We start from the raw sequence: 16,899 nt of genomic DNA, 5'->3' as shown, positions 1-16,899 counted from the left end.
TTATTATTACATTTATTTATGATACACCTGTTATTATATTTAAGAAGATGAATTTTGGCTTCGTGTGTTATGTCCCAGATTTGGGGCGTGATATTTTATGGTATCAGAGCGATAGGTTTAATCAAGGGTAGAACTTAAAACCTAACAGTGGGTAGTTAGGTTACGCATAGTTAGACTCTGACTTAAATTATTAACTATACTGCAACTCTGTTATAAAATAATATAATAATATTGGCATTTGACTAGGAAGCGATGAGCGATAGGGAGGGCGAGACCTTGGCAAATATGGCTGCTAGGATAAGAGGAGCAAGATTGACATCGCAGGGAGCTGTCAATCAACCAGTTGAGCGAACTCCTGACGCACCGGCCACTCAGGCGGACATTACTGGTGTATGTCAAGTGGTAGCTCAGCTTATCCAGCAGCAGGCATAAACTACTCCTCGATCGATATTATCTATGGAGTCATACTACGAGAGATTCAGAAGGCTCAACCCACCTCTATTTGAGGGTGGATCTGATCCTATGGTTGCAGAGACATGAATTCGAGAGATGGAAAAGATGTTTGATGCCCTGCAATACCCTGAGAATGTGAAGGTCCGATTAGCCGTTCCTATGTTAAAAGGGAATGCTGAGTTTTGGTGGACTGCAATAAAAGCTGCCTATGAGAATAATGATGATCAGCTCACTTGGAAAGAATTCAAAGAGATATTTTATGATCAGTACTTTCTGGACACAATGAGATTGGTAAAAGAAAATGAGTTTCTAGCCTTAAAGCAAAAGGATGATATGACGGTATTAGAATATGCTAACAAATTTAATGAGTTAGGCCGCTTCTGCCCTCAGCTTATGGAGTTCGAAATGAGTAAAGCTAACATATTCGAACAAGGTCTAAGATATGAAATTCGATCCCGTCTGTCTTCTCATATTTTCAATAACTATAAGGACGTACTGGAGCGAGCTTTGAAAGTGGAGTCTGAATTGAAAAGAGCAGATCTAGAAAGATGAGATAGGAAGAGATCGAGATCAGCAGGAAATCTAAAGGATCAGCAGAAAAATTTTAAAAATAATTACTCTGATAAGAAGAAAAAATCTACATCCTGCTCCTATTATGGAAAAAATCATAATGGACCTTGTCTCAAGAGAATAGGAGCATGCTTCTTATGTGGCGAGAAAGGACATATGGCTCGTGATTGCCCAAATAAGAAAAAAGATGACTCTAGACCTAACAAACTAGTTGATCAAAAATAGAAAGGAAATGCACGAGTGTTTGCTTTAAACCAGTAGGAGGTCAATGCAAGTGATCAAGTGGTGACAGGTACTATCCCAGTCAATTCTATTCATGCTTGTGTGCTATTCGATTCCGACTCTTCTCACTCTTTTATATCTCTCAAGTTTGCTACTTCTTTGAATTGTGTGCCTGAAAAACTAAATAAACCATTATATGTTAGCACACCTTTTAAAAATATTATTGTTGCTAACACTATTTTTAAGACTTGCATAATCCAAATAGAAGAAAAAAAATTAGCAGCAGATTTGATTCAGTTAAACATGCATGATTTTGACGTTATTCTTGGGATGAACTGGTTATCTTCGTACCATGCACATATTGATTATTTTAGAAAAAGAGTGGTATTTCAAATTTTGGTTGAACCATAATTCTTCTTTCAAGGCGAAGTTCATAATATGGAGTCCAAACAATCTTTGGGTATTATCTCAATCATGAACATAAGAAAAGCTTTGAGGAAAGGATGCAAAGCATTTTTGGCCCATGTAGTAAATGCCGAGAAGGAAAAGATAAAGTTGGATGATATTCCAATTGTCAAAAAAATTTTTGATATTTTTCCAGATGAACTACCCGGACTGTCCCCAGAGCATGAGGTTGAATTTAAAATTGATATCACACCAGGAACCGGACCTATATCAAAACCTCCTTATCGGATGGCTCCCGTAGAATTACGAGAATTAAAGGATCAACTGCAAGAACTTTTGAATAAAAAGTTTATCCGATCAAGTACATTACCTTGGGGAGCTCCTGTGTTATTTGTGAAAAAGAAAGATGGGAGCATGCATCTATGCATTGACTATCGAGAGTTGAATAAGGTAACCATAAAGAATAAATATCCTCTTCCTCGAATAGATGACTTATTTGATCAACTTCAAGGTGCACAAGTTTTCTCCAAAATTGACTTACGATCAGGCTATCATCAACTAAGAATTAGAGATGAAGATGTACCTAAGACTGCATTTAGAATCAGGTATGGCCATTATGAATTTTTAGTAATGCCTTTTGGACTAACTAATGCACCGGCTGCTTTTATGGATATGATGAACAGGATTTTCAAGCCGTATCTGGATCAATTCATTGTTATTTTTATTGATGATATCCTAGTTTATTCTAAAAATATAGCAGAACATGAGAGACATTTGAGGATCGTGTTTCAAACCTTGAGAGAAGAGAAGCTCTTCGCCAAGCTTAACAAGTGTGAGTTCTGGTTGGATAGTGTTGTCTTCCTCGACCATGTAATATTTAAGAAAGAAATCTCAGTCGATCCAAAGAAGATAGAAGCCATGGTGAATTGGCCTTGTCCGACTAATGTGACGGAAGTTAGAAGCTTCTTAGGCTTGGCTGGTTATTATAGAAGATTCGTCGAGAGATTTTCTCAAATTGCAATTCCTCTAACCCGCTTAACTCAGAAACGAATAAAATATGAATGGAACAGTGAATGTGAGTAGAGTTTTCAAGATCTGAAGCAACGATTGATATCTACCCCAATTCTTACTTTACCATCTAATAAGGAAGGATTTGTCATTTATAGTGATGCTTCCAAGAAGGGATTAGGTTGTGTGTTGATGCAGAATGATAAGGTCATTGCTTATGCTTCTCGACAACTAAAAACCTATGAGCAGAATTATCCGACACATGATTTGAAGTTAGCAGCTATTATTTTTGCTTTAAAGATTTGGCGATACTATTTATATGGAGAATCATGTGAAATCTTTACTGATTATAAAAGCTTGAAATACTTATTTACTCAAAAAGAGCTGAACATGAGGCAAAGAAGGTGGCTTGAACTATTAAAATATTATGATCTAAATATTAAATATCATCCTGAAAAAGCCAATGTGATGGCAGATGCACTTAGTAGGAAGTCTTCAGCAAATGTGACGACTCTACTATCCTTTCAGCAATAAATTCTAAGGGATCTTGAAGATTTGCAAATTGAAGTGACTTGTACTGATGTTAAGAATGTGTTAGCAAATTTAATGGTACAACCAGCATTGATCGAACAGATAAAAGTGGCCCAACAAAGTGATATTCATTTGTGTCAATTTAAGAAGGACATGGAGAAAGGGCTACGAACTGAGTTTAGGCTACATACAGATGGAACTCTTTATTTTAGAAATAGATTATGTATGCCAGGAGATCCTAAACTTAAAAAAAAAAATTTGGAAGAAGCCCATAAATCCCGTTTCTCCTTTCATCCCGATAGTATAAAGATGTATAGAGATTTAAAACAACTCTTCTGATGGAATGGAATGAAGCAGGAGATAGCTCGATTTGTATCTCAATGCTTGGTATGCCAGCAAGTGAAAGCCGAACATCAAAGATTTGCTGGTTTGCTAAGACCATTAGAGATACCAGAATAGAAATGGGAGCATATCATGATGGATTTCGTTACTGAACTTCCAAGGACAGCAAGAAAAAATGATGCAGTATGGGTGATTGTTGATCGGCTTACTAAATCAGCTCACTTTCTATCTTTTTGAGTTGGCACTCCACTTGATAAGTTAGCCCAGATGTATATTGATGAAATTGTACGCCTGCATGATGTTCCAATAAGTATTGTGTCTGATCGAGATCCACGATTCGTATCTAGATTTTGAAAAAGTTTTCAAGATGCTTTAGGGATAGAATTGAGGCTTAGTACTGCATTCCATCCCCAGACTGATGGCCAATCTGAAAGGACAATTCAAACTCTTGAGAATATGTTAAGAGCTTGTGCTTTTGATTTCGGAGGACATTGGGATAATCATGTGACATTGATTGAAATTGCATATAACAACAGTTTTCATTCTAGTATCCGGATGGCACCCTATGAAGCCCTATATGGAAGAAAGTGTAAATCTCCTCTGTATTAGGATGAAGTAGGTGAAAAAAAATTAATAGGTCTCGAGTTAGTTCAAGATGCTAGAGATAAAATTTATCTAATCAAGAGAAGACTCAAGGCAGCACAGTATAGACAGAAGAGTTGGGCAGATAGAAAAAGAAGAGAATTAAAATTTTAGGTTGGTGATCATGTTTTTCTAAAAGTATCACCTACTAAGGGTGTTATGAGATTTGGGAGACATGGCAAGCTGAGTTCGCGATATATTGAACCTTTTGAAATTTTAAATCGAGTAGGAGATGTTGCTTATAAACTAGCTTTACCATCAGATTTATCCAAAGTGTACAATGTCTTTCATGTTTCACTACTGAGAAAGTTTGTACCTGATCCAAATAGTATGATAAAGTATCAGCCATTGCAAGTTCATGAAGATCTAACCTATGAAGAATTTTTTCTCCGAATTATTGATCGAAAAGAGCAAGTTCTAAGATGATGTATCATTCTGTATGTAAAGATTCATTGGAGTAATCATGAAGAGAGAGGCTACATGGGAGATTGAAGATGATATGAAGACGAGATATCCACACTTATTTGAAAATGAAGGTATGTTAAATTTCGAGAATAAAATTTTTTTTAAGGAGGGTAGAATGTGATAACCCGATCCGATGGGCCAAAAGCCCACTAAGCCCACCTAGAAGAAGAAAAAAAAAAGAGAGAGGGGGAAGAAGACTCTCGATAGGAGTCTTTTCCTTCCCCGATCCTGATCGAAATCAGAGTCCTAGGGCCATTAAAAGATCCTAGGATGAGCCCTATAAGAACCCCCCTCCTCTCCTCTAAGAGAGGACACAACAGTCACCGATGATCACCGAAGTTCTTCTCCAATTTTTTCGATTGAAGCCACGGCCCCTCGACTCGTGCTCGCCGTGATTTCACGTCGGTGGGGGTCATTAGAGGCTGTGGTAAGTCCTTCCTCCTCTTCCTCCCTTCTCTCCCTTCTTTTTCATGCCGATGGGCATGACTGCCGGTGACAGGAGTTGCCGGATTTCGTCAGAAAAGGAAGTTCTGTTCGGCCTCTCCCTTTTTCTGATTTTTAAGACGCCGATGTTCACCACCGACCGTCGGCTCTGGCCTCTCTGAACTCAGAAGGGTCGTCCCTTGCCGCCAGCCACCGTCGGACAAGGTATGGTTGTGAACGGTTGGTCAAAGACAAGGGCACCTCTAGGTCCCCTGTTTCGGCCAAAGAAGGCCACGGGAAGAAAAGGAAAAAGAAAAGAAAAGAAAAAAGAAAAAAAAGAAAAAGAAAAAGAAAAGAAAAAAATATATATATATATATATAATAATAATAATAATAATAATAATACACATGAGAGAAAGTTTCTCTCATCCCTCTCTAAAGTCTTTCTCTCTCTAAAATTGGTCTTTCTCTCTCTATTTTCTCTCTTTAAAATTTTTTTCTCTTTAAGAAGCCCTATGGATCTCCTATTAGGCCATCTTCTCCACTCCTAGGGACCTATGACCTTAAATCGGTTTAGAGCCGAAGGGGAAGATTTATTGGACTGATCATCAAATCGATCATCTCTTTATATTATATAATTTTATTAAATATATAAAATAAAATTTATTAATGATTTAATATTTTAAATAGGATTGTCTGATTTCTTTAAGAAAGATTAAAAGGTCCAGAACGATCGAGGTATGTAGATCTTACCCTCCTTATTTATTTTTTAAAATCTTCATGATTTTCATGCATATGATCTCTTATTGATAAAGTCTTATTTTTTGTAAAATTAGGATCAGCATATGTGATATGAAAAAGTATATTTTATTATGAGCATTGATTGCATGAATGTATTTTATAAAAGTTGCATGATTATGAAGCATGAGATTTTATTCTATGTATATGTATGATTTAAGAAAAAGATATAAAGCTTTCAAAAGCTCTTAGATAGCCATGAATGAATTTCTTCGAGAAGATCGACATCCGGAGCTAGTATTCACACGAAATATAGCCCTGCCAGTGGGTATAAAGTTGGCACATGAATTAAGAACTCTGTCGATTAAGAAATATGGTCCTGTCACAGATATAATAGTGACCTTAGCACGAACATCTATTAGCAATATTTTTGAAACATGACACAAATACATGACAGAAATGATTTATGATTTATGATTGTGAAATATATATGATTTATGCATACATGATGAGCTTATAACTTATTTTATTATATACTCTATGAAATATTTATTTTTATAATAATTATTATTTGCTAAATGATGCATTATCATAGAAAACTTATGCTTGATCCGGTAAGGAAGCGGAAGTCTACTTATTGAGCTAGTGTAGCTCATATTCTTTTTATTTTCTTTTTCATGTACAAAGAAATAAGGCTAGGACTGGTGGAAAGGAAATCCAGGCTTGGGGATCAGTAAAGCAAGCTTGAAAATTTTGCACTAGGAATTCAGTTTATGTTTATGGATTGTAGTCATTATGAATTTTAAGGCTTGGATTATTTCATCTTTGGATTTAGATGCTCTGAACCAGTTTTGGTTTAATTAAATATTTGAATTGAATTTTATTATTATATTTATTTATGATACACCTGTTATTATATTTAAGAAGATAAATTTTGGCTTCGTGTTATGGTGGATCCATCCCTCGGTAGCATGGCCGTGTTATATCTCAAATTTGGAGCGTGACACCTCCGACTGAGTAAATTTTGGAAGACCGCTTGGAGCCTATGGGGATGCATCACGTGGCAATGTATCGATTTGCGAAGCATCATCTGAGTTAGTTTCTGAGGTTAGGAAGATGTGCCATTTATGGCTTCAGAATAGCTAAAGCCGACGATTGGTGAACAATCGATGCACTCGTCCCTATAAAGTGGGCCTGATGGTTGGCGAGAACCTCACCTTCCACCCTTCTTCCCATAGAATGTATGAAAACTCCCCCTCTCCTTCGTCACCATGATGCCCTCTAGAAAATCTATCAAAGAGTTGGTCAAGGAGAGGAGGGCTGCCTCCAAGAAGGCTCACTCATCCAAGAAGGCGAAGAAAGGGGAGCTATGCCAGTCTGCCTCCCAATCAAGTTGGGCTTCTGCTCCCTTCGCAAAACCTAAGAAGAAGCCACCGCCGCCTGCCAGGGGTGAGAGTGCCTTTTTTCCTATCGAGCAGATCCTCTATGTGGTCTGCAAGCACTGCATTGAGGAGTTCAAGATGTTGACAATGTTAGAGGAAGAGGTCACTAGTGTCGTTGCCACCACCTTTATTTTTAGATTCAAAAATTGAAGGCCCACTTGTGGCGAATGATGCTGCAGCTGGACCTCAGCTATCTCCTCTTTGGCAATAGTGATGAGGAGGTGGGGGGCCTTCTCCTCAGATGAGGAGTAAACTCTTCATCCTCTTCTTCTTCTCCCCTTTTTTTTATTGGACGGTGTTTGTGCGAGATTCTGCAAGGCATTGGGATGTTGGAGTGGATGGTGAGGTGGGGGTCTCCTATAGACCTATAAAATAGTTTTGACTGATGGTTGCTTCGGTGGGGATCCTTCGATGCTCAACTCAAAACTCTCGTTTAACAGATAGAAGAGTATGAGAGAGAGTAATGGCACATCTTTTTTAGGATCCTCTTTGGGCCTCTTTTTATGGATGGAGGTGGTTGCTTTGGTTGGCAGGTTGGTTGGCACGATCCCATCTAGCTAAGGCACAATTTACATATAGTAGCAGAACTATCGCTCAAGATTCTTGGGATATGACGATTGTGGTTGCCTTATCAGTTTTATGACAATTGTCGTCAGGTAGCCATTGAATTTCAAATTGACATGCCAACTAGTCTCAATGAGCCAAGGACTGGTTAGTCACGATCATGAGTCAGATGCCCCATGCTGCTTCCATATAAGAAAGTTAGAAATTGAAGGCCCGCTCGGTAGGGGGAGGCTGGTGGGCCGGATGTGATCGGCTGATGACCATCTTCCGTTCGGACTGAGCTGGCCATTCGGATGTGCTATTGATTCGTTGGTCTATCCTACAGGAGTCGATCGCTAAGGAGATATCGATGGTCATATGTGAGAGTTACCTCAGTGACAATCAAGAAGTCTTCATCGGCTCTTGATGCTAATTGAACGAATGTCAAAGATTGATCATCGATAAAGTGACAATGATTACGGCCGACTAGGGGTCGGCTAGATCTTAGCAGGCAGGCTTGTCAGGTTTGGATATCCTGGGCCTTTTGCTTCTTCATATCATTGGCCTATATGAATTTTTCTCTAACACATACCTCCTACTCTCAGTCCGAGCTTTGGTCGGACAAAGGGAGTATACTTGCTTTCTTATGCCGAGGATATGAAAAGACCCTTCAGTTGATGGGATGTATGTGATTTTTAGGGCAGAAATGAGACGGCACGACTAAACCTTTATTACAAATTACATGGACATCTTTTCAAAATCCCCTTTTGAAGCATGGCATCGATTTGCCCAACTGGTGATAGCGGCTAATCAAATAGGGAGGTGCTAGGCATGCCATGTGCTGTAGGTTATTGGCAGGAGATGGTTCGATATTTGGTGATTATCTTCTCTCGATTATAAATAGAAAAAGAACCTATTCTAGATCCTTTGACTGTTTCTAGGCCCCTCCATTCTCTTTCTCTTTTCCTTGCTCTTTTTGTCAAGGTTGCTACTGCGCCAAACTCGTCCTCCTTCAACTTTGTCTTCGCTGCAGTCTTCTTGGAACAAGAGACTCCTCCTTTTGTTCATATTGCGGTCCTTCTGAGTTGCTTTTGAAAGTATTTTCTTGCTGCTTCATTTTTTTATCCTTTTTTCTTTATTCTCAGATGGATTTTTCTTGGTATTTCTTCCTCGTCCATCTATCTTCTTTATCTGTCTTTCCTTTTCAGACTTACCCTTTCGCCTTTTTGTTTGGAAATGACTGAACAGAGTGAGGTTGGGCCTAGCACCCATGATTCCGTATTAAATCTAGATTACTTGAGTCGGATATAAATTTGGTATAGAATTCCTCTGGAGTTCGATCTGGAACTCCCTAGGACTAGCGATCGAGTAAACAATCTGCCTCCCAGGTGGCTCGACATGTTTGAGGAAGCACTTCGAGCTGGCTTTAGATTTTCTATTCCTCCTCTTATTCTTGACATCTTCTATTTTTATGGTCTTTTCTTTTGTGCAATTATTCTAAACTCTTTTAGGTTTGTTATAAATTTTTTGGTTATCTGCGTTATGGCCAATATTTGGCCATCTGTCTCTCTCTTTCATTCTTTCTTTACCATTAAGAGGCAACCCTATGGCAAAAACTGGTGGTACATCTCTTTCCGAAGAGAGATTTCTTCTTTGATAAAGGATGCTCCTTCCTCCATTCATGGGTGGAAGGAGAGGCTTTTGTTTTTTTTCAGTTCTTCTGTAGATAGTTGGAATTTGCTGAGTTGGGATCGACCAGAGGCTTTAGCACTCCAGATCCTGAAACTAGGGGCTGAGGAAGAGGATCATTTAAAGATCCTTAGGAATTTCAAAGCTCCCTCCATTGATGAATTATTGTCCGATGAATCCCTTTATAATGCGGGACTCAATTGGGCCAACCTAAGGGGTGAGCAGTGTAGTCATCCATCTTTTCTATTTCTTTGTTTTTTCATTTCTGATCGAGTTTTGTCGATCACAGAGATAAGGTCTGAGGATCTCATCAAAATGAAATGGAATCTTTCAAAAAAGAGAAAGGCTCTGATATTAGAGGGCACTCCTAAGAAACCAACAGTCTACCGACAAGAGGCTGCGGGTGATCGGACCTCAGTAATCGAGGCCACTGTCGTGTTGGTGGCTACTGCCCCTCTGAGTCCATCTTCATCGACTGTGGCCCCCACCTTCATTACTCAGATGTAGGTATCTCCACCATACCTATTGCTCTTATGCCGAATCCTCTTGCATCCCCCATCAGAGTTGGGGTTCGGTCGTCTGTAGCTGCAGGCCCAAGTAGTTTCCTCCCCCAGATGACCAGTTCAATCTAGATGCTCACCTTTTTTCCATCCCCAAGGATATGATTTTTGATGATTGAAAAGTTGTCAAGGAGCTAATTGAGAGGACAATGCTCCCAGTAGAGCTGAGGGGGATCAGTGGCATAGACTTTGATGACCTACAACAATATTCTGCGACTATCATGCACCAAAAACTTTTCTTGCTCTTTCTCTCCTCTTCATCTCTTTTCCTAACATAGCTTCCATGTAGATGCTTCATTTCTTAGTTGTTCTTTTGAACTGCATTCATAAAGCAGAGATAATGAGGAATCTTCGCCTGAAGGCAGAGCCTGATGCTGCAGAGGTGCATGTACAAGCCAAGGTGACTCGAAGGGAGGTTAATAGTTTGATGGTGTCTTTAAATAAAGCCACTACTGATCTTGCCTGAAAGGACATCGAGGATCATACTAAGCTTTTTCGATCTTTAAGATGAGGTTGGAGGATGAGGTGCCTTATACTTTTTCTTTTCTTTCCCTTCTATAAGAAAGTCATTGTTAGTGAAATGATGTTTTGTCTCTTTTTAAATTTATACTATCCTTCTTTTGTTGGTTCAGTCATGTCAGTATATCCTCGATGGTTATGTTCCTTCAATTTCTATCATCGAGCCCTTACCAGCAGCTTCTGCTATAAGGATTAGGTCTTGCATATGTGATCTAGAGAAGAGGGTTAAGGAATTGTAAAAGAAAGCTGCTGCTCGAAGGATGGAGCTGTCAAAGATCAAGAAGGCATTCGATGTAGCTTCAGCAAAAATTGATTGATTGAGGTTGACCATTCATCAGAATAGCAAGATGCATTTAACAGAGAAGGCTCGGCTGGCAACTAAATCCACAAAGCTATTGAGACTCATTTAGGAAGCTACCTAGGGTGCCTCTACCAAATAGCACTACCTCCGTAGTCAGCTTCGTTGGGCTCAAGGAAGGAATTCAGAACTGGAGTCGTCAGAAATTACCGCTAAAAAAGCTAGAGGGTGCTTTGCCGATCATGTGGCATAGCTCCAAAAAGATCTTTGTGCCATCCAAAATGAATTTTCAGGCTTGAGCATTCGGGGAGTGCAGTTGCCGAATATAGACCTAGGAAAAGTTGGTCAGTAGTTACAAGATCCCAGCGTCTGGTCGGACAAAGACTAGTTGACCCCACATCTTTGGTTGATACGGTCCGATGTATGTTCGATGCAGGTTACACGGTTGGCTTTTGGACACACAGAAATCAGATCAAAGTAGCATTGTCAGGGTTACATCTTTTTAGCTTCTCGCCTGAGGGCAATACTGAGTCTTCCATCTCCCGATGTAGGTCTCAAGGAGTAGAGATCCACGACCTCGATCCTGATGATATGGAGATCCATGGGACAATTTCTAATGAAGCTTCGAAGGTCAGGACTAGTCATGACCTCATGTAACAATTTTTTTTGTCGTCCATTATAGGTGACGATGTTCCTATAGTCGTAAAAATTTTATAAATGCAATAAAAATTTTTTATGTTGCTTTCTCCTTTACTCTGTGATGCTATCTGGCATCATCATTGGACTACTTCATATCGAATTTCTAATGAAGAATCCTCAGTGCTTGTCAAGTCAAATGCTCCTTGCATTAATTATGGGCGGCGCTTCGTAAATTTGGATGCATTTAAGATGGGCATGATGTGATTGGGCAATGGTTCTAGGGAATAACAGTTGCTATTTCCTTCAACAAAGTAAATTTTGAGAGATTGCTTGGAGCCTGTGGGGACACACCATGTGGCAATGTATCAATCTGCAAAGCATTGCCTAAGTTGGTTTTCGAGGTTAGGAAAACATGCCATTTATGGCTTGGGGAACAGCTGCACTGTCAAAGCCGACAATTGATGAACAGTGGAGGTGCTCATGCCTATAAAGTGGGGTTGATGGTTGGCGAGAACTTCACCTTCCAACGTTCTTCCCGTAGCACCTGTGAAAACTTTTCTCTCCTTCATCACCATGATACCTTTTAAGAAATCCATCAAACAGTTGGTCAAGGAGAGGAGGGCTGCCTCCAAGAAGGTCCTCTTGTCCAAGAAGGCGATGAAAGGGGAGCTAGGCCAATCTGCCTCCCAGTCAAGTTGGGCTTCTGCTCCCTCCATAGGGCTTGAGAAGAAGCCACTACCGCCTGTCAGGGATGAGAGCACCTCTTTCTCCACCGAGCGGATCCCCTATGCGGTCCGCAAGTGCTGCATTAAGGAGTTCAAGATCTCGATGGTGTTCGAGGAAGAGGTCACTGGTGTCGCCGCCACCGCTTTTGTCTTTGGATTCGAAGACTGTAAGGCCCGTTTGTGGTGGATGATGCTGCAACTGGAGAAGATGGAGGCCTTCTCCTTCGATGAGCAAACTCCTCATCCTCTTCTTCTCCTTTTTTTTTTGTTGGATGGTGCTCGAAGCATCATTTTCTTGTAAATATTTTCTAATGAAGGACTAAGTCATTCCTCCTTATGTGTCATTCGTGTATGTCATTATCGATCGATGATCATTTCTCATCAGGTCGAGCAAAGGTCATCTCTTTTTAAAGCCGATCAAAGGCTCCATCATTTAGACTGATCAAAGGTCATTTTTAATTTAAAGCCGATCAAAGGCTCCTTCATTCGGGTCAATCAAAGGCTCTTTTATTGAAGTCAATCAAAGGCCATGTTTAATTTAAAGCCAATCAATGGGTCCTTCATTCGGGCCGATCAAAGGCCATTTTTAATTTGAAATCGATCAAAGGCTCCTTCACTTGAGTCGATCAAAGGCCATTTTTAATTTAATATTGATCAAAGGCTCCTTCATTTGTCAGAGGTCGTGGGCTAACGAGCAGGTAAGAAACCATTTTTTTCGAGAGTAAGGGTCTTATTAATGTTGCATGATACATTATTGATAATACACTCAGAGATTTTTTGAATTCCATGATCGGAAGAGTGGGGTTCCATCTAGTTACTTCAGTTGATCGGTTCCTGACTGGATGACTTCATCTACCTAGGATGGATCCTTCTAGTTTGGGGCCAGCTTACCGCATTCTCCATGTTGAAAAACTTTTGCTCTGCATAGGATAGGCTACTGACCTTGAAGATCTTATTCCAAACTTTGGAGTTGTAGTATTGGGCAACCTTGTATTGGTAAGCTATCATTCAGATACATACTTTTTCTTAGACTTCTTCAAGTAGGTCTAAGTCATCGTGCATCCTCTCTGAGTTGGTCTGCTGGTCAAGTTCTCAACCCATGCCAACGGGGTCCCAATCTCAATAGGGATCACAGCTTCTGTCCTAAAGGCCAAACTGAAAGGAGTTTTTCTTGTTGAAACTCTTAGTATTGTCTGGTACGCCCAAAGCACATGATCGAGTTCATCAGCCCAAGATCTTTTGGCTTTGTCTAATCTTATCTTCAAGCCCTACAAAATAGTTTGATTCGTTATCTTGGCTTCTTCATTTGCTTAAGGGTGAGCTATGGAGGTGAGATGATGTGAAATCCTATGCTCTTTATAGGATTGTTTGAACTTAGCTCCTGTGAACTAATGTCCGTTGTCAGTAATCAATACTCGAGGTAGACTGAACCGATATATGATTGATTTTTAGACAATATCTATCATCTTTGTTTTCATGATGCAGCCTAGTGGTTCAGCTTCTACCCACTTAGTAAAGTAGTCCACAGCAATGAGTAGAAAGTTATGTTGACCCGAGGCTAATGGAAAGGGGCCAAAAATATCCATCCCTCATTGTGCAAAAGGTCAAGAGGCGCAAATAGGGGTGATCGGCACTGCAGATAGTTGTTGTATATTAGAGTTCTTCTGACACTTGTCATACCATATGACATAGTTCTCAGAATCTTTTTGCATAGTCAGCCAATAGCATCCTTGCTGAAAGAGCTTGTAAGTCAGTGCTTTCTTTCTGATATGACTCCCATAAATGCCTTTAAGCACCTCTCTAAGTGCGTAGTCAGCTTTGGATGGTTGCAGGCATTTAAGGAGAGGCAATCAATAGGACCTTTTATACAGCTTCCCTTCATGAAGAAGATATCTGGATGATTGGTATTTTATGTTTCGAGCATCCTTCTGATCTATGGATAGCACTTCATCTTTAAGATAGCTGATCAATGGATCAATCCAGGAAGGTTCCTCATCCATCTACATTACGATCATCGGCCCTTCAATGCTTGGTTGGCTCATCACTTCGAAAGAGGCTTTCTTGGGCAATTTGGATGGCATCAACATCGCCAGCTTCGACAATAAGTCAATCCTACAGTTCTCCAACTTGGGTATCTACTAGATTTCAAATCTATTAAATGTGGACATTAGGTCTTTGATCTTTTAAAGGTATTTTATCATATTCTCCCCTTAGGCCTCATAATTGCCCTGAATATGTTCGACGACCAGTGGGAGTCATTGCAAGCTTTCAAGTTTCATACCCCCAGTTCTCTGGCTATTCGGAGCCCTACGACCAAGGCTTCATATTCGGCCTCATTATTTATTGCTGGAAACTCGAAGCAAGGCATACTTAGTTAATGTCCCTTCTGGATCTGAGAGGATCAGTCTCGCTCCGAATCCTATGGAGTTGGATGAGCCATCTACATACATCACCTAGGAATCAGTATTAGTTTCTGAAGGGCCCTCATTGATTGGGACATGTGGCTCGGCTTCTTCTTGCTTAGCTAGCTCATCTGGAATGGTGTATTCGGCCACAAAGTCAGTTAAGACCTAAGCTTTAATGGATAGTCGAGGCCAATATTGAATGTCAAACTCAGAAAGCTCAATCACCCATTTTGCAATCCGCCCAGACGTGTCTGACTGATCAACGATGCTCTTTATAAGTTGGTCCATCAGGAGAATGATGGTGTGAGCTTGGAAGTAAATCAAAATTTTCAAGCCGCAATAAGGAGAGCATAAACCAATTTCTCCAACTTCGAGTATCAGGTCTTCATATCCCTCAGGATTCAGCTGATATAGTAGATCGACTTTTGGATTTCACTCCGCTCATGCACTAGCACTGCACTCATTGCAACAGGTGAAATAGTAAGGTATAAAAATAGTTTTTCAAGATCAGGCTTACCAAGCAGAGAGTGGAACCAAGGTAGTCTTTGAGATTTGCAAAGGGTTTCTAGAGCTCCTCAGTCTATTGAAAGTTCTTTGGTTGCTTCCAAATTTGGAAAAAAAGTAGGCACCGTTCAGTCGATCTTGAGATAAATCGATTTAAAGTGGCGATCTTTCCTATGAGATGCTGCACTTTCTTGATCATCCGTGGAAGAGCCATCTCCTACACAGCTCTGATCTTCTTCGGATTGGCCTCTATTCTTGGCTGGATACCATAAAGCCTAGCAATTTTTTAGAAGTTACTTCGAAAGCACACTTGGTTGGATTTAGCTTCATCTTATACTTCCACAGGGTAGCAAAGGCTTCTCTGAGGTCGTCGATATGGGTTCTCATGGTCTTACTTTTGATGAGCATATCATGCATATATACCTCCATGTTTCATCCAATCTAGTCTTTGAAGATTTTATTTATGAGATGCTGATATGTTGCACCTATATTTTTCAAACCAGAAGGCTTGACCCTATAATAGAAGAGACCACGGTCAGTGATAAAATACGTTTTCTTCTCGTCTTCAGGCACCATCCGGATTTGGTTATAATCAGAGAAGGCATCCATGAAGATTAGAGGTTTATGGCTCGAGATGGCATCATCAGCTGATCAATCCTTGGCATGAGGTAGCTGTCCTTTGTGCAAGCCTTGTTCAAGTCGGTGAAGTCAATGCAGATCCACTACTTTTCATTCACTTTTTTTACCATGACCACATTCGCGGTCCATTCTGGGTAAGTTGTTTCTTTGATGAAGCCTGTTCGGAGCAGCTTGTCTATCTCCTTAGCTATCGCCTTTTATCGCTCAGGTGCGAAACTCCTTTTTTTTTGCTTGAAGAGATGGTGATTCGAGCTCACATTCAATCGATGCAAGATCACCAAGGGATCAATTCCCAACATATCCACTAGCATCCAGGTGAAGACATCCGTATTTTTCTGTAAAAAAAGAAGTTAGCTGGTCTTTTATTTTTTGATCTAAATTCGACTTGATTTGGACCGTGTGCTCTTGGTTTCCATATGCCAAAGGGATTGAAATGAGGTCCTCGATTGGTTCTCTCCATTTCTCAGTCAGCTCATTGCGGGTGTCCAATCCTTCAACCGAGTATGACTTGGTAAGATGAGCTTCTTAAAGAGCAATATTGTAGCAATAGTGTGCCAAATTTTGATCTCCACATACTGCTCCAACTCTGTGCGTCGTTAAAAATTTCATCTTCAGATGGTATGTGAAGATGATAGCTCAGAGTGCATTCAGGCTTGGTCGGTCGAGGATGGTATTGTAAGTCGAGGGTGCTCAGATGACCAGAAAATCAACTTGGATAGTGGATTGAATGAAAAATCAGTCAGCTTTTACGGTAGCGTGGTGACTCCTTCAAGGGGATGATGTCTCCAGTAAATCCAACAAGTGGGGAGTCCATCCTCCCCAGCCAATCAGCAGGTATTCTCATCTTTGAGAAGGCATTATAAAACAAGACGTCAGCAGAGCTTCCATTATCAATTAGGATATAGCGTACATCATAGTTTGTGATATTTAAATTTACAACTACTGCATCATTATATGGGAACTGAATTTCTTGGGCATGTTCCTCTGTAAAAGTTATCAATTTTTCAGTTCTGCACTTTTTCGCCGCTTTCTTGTCTCCGCTGGGTCCTCCACTACAATGCTCTTCAGTGATGGTGTTTATTTTGCCAACTGGGGATTGATCGTCCTGCGGTTCTGCCCACTATGGTTGCTCTACCG

General features: G+C 40.2%; 1 pseudogene; it reads left to right on the top strand.

Annotated features, from left to right (window-relative positions):
* The first annotated feature begins 252 nt into the window (after positions 1-252).
* Positions 253-5,200, top strand: LOC140853609 (uncharacterized; annotated as a pseudogene).
* Positions 5,201-16,899: the final 11,699 nt, after the last annotated feature.

The sequence above is a fragment of the Elaeis guineensis genome, chromosome 14 (assembly GCF_000442705.2).
Source record: "Elaeis guineensis isolate ETL-2024a chromosome 14, EG11, whole genome shotgun sequence".
Taxonomy (NCBI): domain Eukaryota; kingdom Viridiplantae; phylum Streptophyta; class Magnoliopsida; order Arecales; family Arecaceae; genus Elaeis; species Elaeis guineensis.
This window is presented reverse-complemented; position numbering and strand designations above follow the sequence as displayed.